We start from the raw sequence: 7,768 nt of genomic DNA on the forward strand, positions 1-7,768 counted from the left end.
GTGTTAAATATCTAATTCTTGTGTAGTTTTACCTGGTAGGTGAGCTCCTTCACTCTCCTTTCATATTTGCGCACTCCTTTCACAGCGTCTGCACCACGTCTCTGTTCAGCTTCAACTTCAGCCTCCAACTCATGCACCTTCAGTAGAGAGTTATTGTTATCAGCTGTGAAATCTCTGCCATGGCCAGTTCATCTAAGGGTTACTCACACTAGGGGATCTGAACCATGCCCGAGCACCCCCAAAGTCTGGTTCTTTTGGCTACTGTGATCACTCTGTACCATGCCCGAGCACGGTACACTGAACCATGTCCTGGCCCGCTTGAAGAGGTTGAGCCAGAGCATGGTTCAGTTGGGCTCTGGCGCGGTACGCATGTAGTGTGAATCGTTAACTGCACCGGAGCATGGAACAGCTACTAATTGTGTGTGCACAGCTGTCATATTTTCTACAAAAAACATTTATTACTACTTGGAAAGTAGCAATTTTCAGTTAATTTGAGTATTGAGTAATATAGGTTTATAACGGGTCTGGTTTTTACCTTATTTATAAACAGTATTTATACTTTGTGAGTATAGCTGCAAATTCCTCCATCAATGTCATCTGACTCCATAATCATTTTCTGACATGTGCAGCACAATTAAATGAAAATCACTACACTACATAAGTGATAAATATATTAGACAGTCTAATAGCGAGAAAGCTTTTCTTCAAAACAAAAGTTGAATCGTAATGACTAAAGCCTGATCCAGCCCAAAATGCTAAGTGCAATGTAAGTGTAGGCCAGCGGGGGAGTGGGGAGGGGGTATAATCGCACTCTGGTTCGTTAAAAGGCAATCGTTCCTAGTATGAGTGCACCCTAAGTCTGTATTTAGTCTGTAATTTACCCTGGACTCCAGTTTCTGGAGCTGTTTCTTTCCACCCTTCATGGCCAGACTCTCAGCCTCATCCAGACGGTGCTGTAGGTCTTTGACAGTCACCTCCATGTTCTTCTTCATCCTCTCCAGGTGAGCACTGGTGTCCTGCTCCTTCTTCAGCTCCTCAGCCATCATGGCAGCCTGAAATATAAGCCAATGAAAATGAGCTAATCAATATAGATAGAATTAGCTTCCATGAATGTTCTCTTTGCTACCACATGCAGCTAAACAAAGTCAAATAACTGTTTAAATTAGAATAGAGTAACTGAATGCAAACACCCACATCAGTGATGGCCTTCTTGGCCTTGTCCTCTGCATTTCTGGCCTCCTGGACTGTATCATCCACCTCACCTTGAACCTGGAGCAGATCAGCCTCAAGCTTCTTCTTGGTGTTAATAAGACTCGTATTCTGCAGGATTTACGCAGGTAGTTTAGTGTATATTTAACTAAAACATTATCATGTAACCTGAATTTGCTCTTAGTATTTAATAATTTTTTGTACTTGTGAGTGCAGCAGTCCCACACGCTCGCTGGCATCAACCAGCTCCTGCTCTGCCACTTTGCGGCCTCTCTCTGTTTGCTCCAGGCCAGCTCTCAGCTCCTCAATCTCTGCTTGCATTAGACAATTCCTGCGCTCCACCATGGCCACCTGCTCCTTCATGTCCTCCTGTCCTCTGACAGCTTCATCAAGGTGCAGTTGGGCATCCTGTGGCAATGTTCTTTCTTTGTTATTTGCATGTCATGCTTCAGTTAATTAATGTATCATATTCATATTATCAAACATTTAAACTCCTCATTCAACAGAGAGATACCTTGAGTTGTCCTTGGACGTTCCTGAGCTGTTTCTGGGCCTCAGCAGCCTGGCGGTTGGCATGACTCAGCTGGACCTCCATCTCATTCAGATCTCCCTCCATCTTCTTTTTGACTCTCAGGGCATCATTTCTGCTTCTAACCTCAGAGTCCAGAGTGCTCTGCATGGAATCCATCACTCTTTGGCTGTTCCTCTTGATCTGTTCTATCTCCTCATCCTTCTCAGCCAGCTTCCTGTCAATCTCGCTCTTCACCTGGTTCAGCTCCAGCTGCACACGAAGAATCTTGGACTCTTCATGCTCCAGGGTGCCCTGCAAGGAAAAAAGGAAATAATTTACTTACTTTTTAAACTTGTCAAATTGTACTATATGCCTCCAGAGTTATGGCAGTACATTTGTGATCGTTTAAGAAGGAAATAATTACATTAATTTAAGGTTTTGAATCACTACATTTACAAAGTTTTAATATTATTCACAGCACTGGTGTGATGTTAGTATTGTAGCAAAGGAATGGCACCTCGGCTTCTTCTAGTGCAGTCTGGATCTCTGCTTTCTCGGACTCCACTGTCTTCTTGGCTTTCTCTATCTCATGAATGCTCTTTCCAGTCTCTCCAAGCTGCTCAGAGAGGTCAGAAATCTCCTCTGAAAGTATTTAAAAATCAATTGTACATAATTTTGTATTTTTTAATGCATCTCTGTTTTAAAAAAAATCCTTGCTGTAAAAATAAAAGTGCCATTTACGTTGCAGATTCTTGTTCTCCCTCTTCAGGGTCTCGAGGTGGTCAAGAGCTTCTTCATAGGAGTTCTTCATTTTGAAAAGCTCAGTGCTGAGAGAACGAGCTTCTTTCTGAGCACCTTCTAGTTCAGCCTGGCTTTCCTCATACTTCTGCTTCCACTCTGCTAGGACCTGAAGAAGAAATGTAGCCATTGTTAATTAGCCAAGTCCATGGTTCAAGGTTTAGATTAGAAGATTATCCACATCTTTCTTACCTTATCAAAATTCCTTTGCTTCTTGTCAAGGTTGGCAGCCAATGCATTTGCCCTCTCCCCATTCAAGCTTTGTCTTTGATTTAGTCAGAGTGTTGACTTTGTCTTCCTCTGCCTGAAGATCATCAAGAGTCTGCTGGTGTGCCTCTTGGAGGGCTTTCTTCTCTTTGGTCAGCTTGGCAACGCTCTCATCCTGAGAGGCCATCTCCTCCGTCAGGTTTTTCACCTAAATGGAAACATTGATTACTGGTTTCATTATCAAGAGCCTGAATCACAATCTGCAGTATATATATATATATATATATAATACTGTCTTTATTCTCTGTTGCACATTTCTCCTTCTCCACTTTTGCCAAGGTGAGCTCCAGGTCATCAATGTCTTTTTTCAGCTCAGAGCATTCATCCTCCAGTTTCCTCTTCTTGGCAGTCAGTTCAGCATTGATTTCCTCCTCATCCTCCAGTCTCTCGCTTGTCTCTTTGAGTTTGCCCTCGAGCTGGATCTTGCTTTTGATGAGTCCTTCACATCTCTCCTCGGCATCAGAGAGGTTTTCAGATTCCTGTTCATTGACATGGATATAGTTAATGACTTATGTTCATAGCTGTAGGATCTATATTGGGATAAATAAGAGCTAAAATACTCACAGAAGTTACTTGCAGTAGAAGATCGTTTTTCTCCTGAATAAGTGACACCATTTTCTCCTCAAGCTCCTTCTTTTTAGCCAATGCCTTTGTTAAATCTTCTTTCATTTTCTCAAAGTTCTCCTTCATTGCTGCCATTTCTTTTTCACTCTCTGCACTCTTCAGAAGAGGCTTGATCTTGAAATACACCTTCATCCATGGCCAATGTTTTACATTCATGAATGAGCGGATGTTGTATTGGATGGAATAAATTGAGTCCCTGTGTAAATTGTAATCAGTAAATCAGCCTTTATCACTCTGTGGTACTAAACAGTTGTGTTCCAAACATTATTGAAGTTGTACCTCCTCTCCGTCATTTTGACAAACTCCTTCCTCATTACATATCCACGGCACAAAGCCTGAGTCATGGTAACCAGACTTGCTAGTTTTTCATCTCTCATCTCCTCAAGACCACCCAACAGACCAGCTTTGAAGAACACCTGCAAGAACATTTGGAATACATTAGTGGTGTAGTGTTGAAGAAGCCAATAATTCCTTTTCAGCATTGATGTGGCCTGGGATACACTATATGGCCCTAATAATAATTGAGTTTGGCTGTTCCAGTAATTCCAGTTGGAAAAATCTATTATGTTCTATACTATAGTATAGAATGACATTTGAGAAATTCTGTCCTTTCTTTTTTTTATGTAAAAGTTTGAGGAAGCATAACAGTGTCCAGTACACAAAGTGGGGTCCATATAGAAATGTTTTATGTAATCTGGTGTGGAATAACTTGACTGACACAAAGCCTAGACTTGAACGACTATTCAAAAGCTTCAGGCCTTCCTTCCTCAGACTGTTGCAGGACAATTGGAAGGACTGAATTCTCTACAATGTCATTGTGTTGTAGTAGAGTCAAAAATGAGAAGGAAAGAGTTTAAATAGTTTTGTCCACATGGTGTATTTGCCGAGTAGCTCACCTTGGTGTGTCCAAATTTGTATTGGGTGTGGTCAACATCAATAGAGCCCAAGAGTTTCTCTGTAGCCTTTTTGTTGTCAATGAACTGTCCCTCAGGTATGACGCTAGCGTTTAATACTTTGTATCTAGAAGACATTTAGGGGAGAGTTGTATTCTTGTGAAATATCTAAGAAAGTGAAGATTAGGTGATACATCATCTCTAAGTAAGAAGTTACAAAAAAATGTCTTTACCTCTGCTTGAAGTCACCGTAGTGGATTCTGCTTGGGAAACCCTTCCTGCAGATTCTGATACCCTCCAGCACACCATTACACCTGAGCTGGTGGATAACCAGGAAGTTCTCCATCAGACCTGAAATGCAAATGTTCTTAAGGTTCCAGACATTTTTTCAAAACTGTGATGCATTGAGTCTTCAAGGATCAAGATTACCTGGAGTCTTGGATTCATTAGGAATCAAGCAGCGCACAAAGTGAGGGTGAGTGCTCCTCAGGTTGGACATCAGCTTACCCAAGTTCTCCTGTGGAAATGTTTGTAATTAATCTAATCTGTAATCGTGAAAAAATTCACAAACTTAAATAAGAGAGAGAATCCGTTTACCCTAAAAACTGCAGACACCGTCTGGAAGGAACCACCCTTCTTCTTGCCTCCTTTCTTTCCACCTCCCTCTGTTTTATATCAATGACAGAACGTTTTTTGTGTGTTAATCTTGTGTTACTTTCCATTAACCCCTTCAATAAATCTCTATTTACATCTTGTTGAATCTAACTTATCTTGCATATATATACTTCATATTTTGAAACTCCAAAATCTGTGATCACATAGTTTGTTGTGTTCTGATGATCTCGTTATTTTTTTAAGTTTTTGTATAAGCAGGTGTCTTGTACATAATTAAAACAGAAAGGAATTGAGGAAATGCAGATATTTGTACCTTCTGCAGCTGCAGCAGCGGCATACAGGAAGGCCAGCACTTTGAGTGATGACTTTTGGTAAAGTTGCACGACAGAGTCGTTCAGTGGATCCTTGTTTTTGTCCAACCAGCCACTAATGTTGTAGTCCACAGTGCCGGCGTAGTGCACCAGAGAGAAGTGGGCCTCTGCCTTACCTTTGGCAGGTTTGGGCTTCTGGAAAGCTGAGGGGTTGGTGGTGATGAGCAGGGCCTCTGTAAAGAATTGATGTGCAGTATGTTGCCAGTGCTCTCAAACATAGAAATAACTGAAAAACACAATCCTGTAGATTTCTCACCGAGCAGCTCTGGCTTGTGTCCAGTCATGAGCTGGTAGAAGATGTGGTAACTCCTCTCAGCAGACAGCTGGAATGTTACCCTTGACTTTTCTAGCAGATCTTTCCAAGAAAAAAAAGAGGAAAAAAGACATTGTGTTCAATTAACCCACATCTTAGACTCCAAATACAATGTTTGGCTAAAAACTGTGTTGACTTACAAGTTTCAATATCTGCTTTGGCCAGTTTACCAGTGGACCCAAAGTGGATCCTGATGAATTTACCCTAGATTGAAATCGTTGATAAAAGCTCAACTGTTTGTCTGTTTTGAAATTGTGATTGAAAATGTATGATGTTATTAATGATGATTCATAGGTGCAACTTACAAAACGAGAGGAGTTATCGTTCCTTATAGTCTTGGCATTACCATAAGCCTCCAGCAGAGGGTTGGCTGCAATGATCTGGTCCTCCAGTGATCCCTAGATGTGATTGTAGCACAGTGGGTAATCATGGGGTGATTCACAAACACTGTCATCAATAACATTGTCTAGAATAGTTATTCACTAACCTGCATTTTTCCAGGACCAGCCTCTGCCTTCTTTGGACCAGACATCGCACCGACAGTTGCAAAGTACTGAATGACACGTTTTGTGTTCACAGTCTTTCCTGCACCAGATTCTCCACTGGAGATTTATATGAGATCATCATTTAGTCATAAATCTTTTATTGATTTACAATTATAATTGAAAAGCTTCAGGTTGTGTCAGCAAAAGAATATTTACTCACGTAATCAGGACAGACTGGTTTTCACGATCTGAAATTAAACCATGAAATGTTAACAGGATTTCTAAAATAGGTAGCACTCTATATTAACTTGAAGCCATAAAGTGTTTGTGAAGGTTTTTTTTGTTTGTTTTGCATTGTTATTAGATTAATAGGCTATATCCTAAACTTAACATTTCAGTTATGTATTCATATAAGTGCATAAAGAAGAAGGTAACTTTTTATACAATAATGCAAAATAATGGTTGTCATGAAGACCTTATTAATTGAACATTAATTTGAACTTTCCTCGGCTTAAAACCATAATTTAGGTATTGTTTATTAAGACGTTGTTAACTAAGGATAAAAAACATCAGTAGTCTTTCATATCCATATGATTTGGATTTAGCTTTTCTATGAACTCTGTCAAAACAACAATTCATAGACAATGAATTATACACATACTTCACACTAGTTATTATAAAGTGTATTTTTTCATTGACTTTTTAACTGTTATTTGTCGAGACTGCTGGAATCCACTTACCAGTCAGCATGAACTGGTAGGCGTTGTCAGAGATGGAGAAGATGTGAGGTGGGGCTTCAATCCTTTTTTTGCCTCTGTATCCAGACACAACAATTGCATCGTACACTGGGAGCCATTTGTATGGATTGACAGTGGCGCAGAACAAGCCAGAGTAGGTCTGAAATGGAGATCGTCCAGTTTTATAATCTTGCTGCCCCATTCCAGGAATAAATTATGATTTACTTACATAGATCATCCATGCTGCGTAACGCTCTTTGAGGTTAAACAACACAGAAGGCTCATTGAGGTGGGTCATCATGGCCATGTCCTCCATTTTGTCATACTTGGGAGGATTCATTGGGAAGATTTCATCTTCTTTTACTGTGACAGTCTGTAATGAACATTGTTTAGACTTTTTGTGCACACATTTCTACACTATTTAAGTGAAAAAATCTCTGAAGACTCAAGCACTGTAACATATCAAATAGTTTTTTTTTTTTTAAATCTATGATACTTACTTTCCCACAGTGAGTTTTGACAGTAGCTTTGCCACCCTCTCTACTAACAAAAGAGTACTTTTCAGGTACATCTCAGCTTCATCTGTCACGAAGAATGCCGATTTGGCATCAAAGGGGGCGGTCTGAGCCTCGATTCGCTCTCTTTCTGGCTTCCGGAGGTAAATGGCCGCCGGGCCGAAACACTCCATTTCACCATCTCCCATGATTGTACTTCACTGTGGAGTAGAACTGACATCACCATGCTGATATACTTAATTAGATTCGCTTTTTGAATGTCATTGTCTAACTTTCAACTCTAACTCTCCCAATACATTCCAATCTGTGAAACCTCCAAACAGATCATATTGTCACCATCAGTTGGCAAATTATTTACCTTGTATTATGCTCGGATAGAAATGGCAGCTGTCAAGTTAATGAGTCTGGAAAAATATATATATAAATGATT

General features: G+C 40.3%; 1 pseudogene; it reads right to left on the reverse strand.

Moving 5' to 3' along the window:
* Window positions 1–9: 9 nt before the first annotated feature.
* On the reverse strand, window positions 10–7,742 carry LOC107571037 (myosin heavy chain, fast skeletal muscle-like; annotated as a pseudogene).
* Window positions 7,743–7,768: the final 26 nt, after the last annotated feature.

This window comes from Sinocyclocheilus grahami, unplaced genomic scaffold (assembly GCF_001515645.1).
Source record: "Sinocyclocheilus grahami isolate Dianchi unplaced genomic scaffold, SAMN03320097.WGS_v1.1 scaffold1541.1, whole genome shotgun sequence".
NCBI lineage: Eukaryota > Metazoa > Chordata > Actinopteri > Cypriniformes > Cyprinidae > Sinocyclocheilus > Sinocyclocheilus grahami.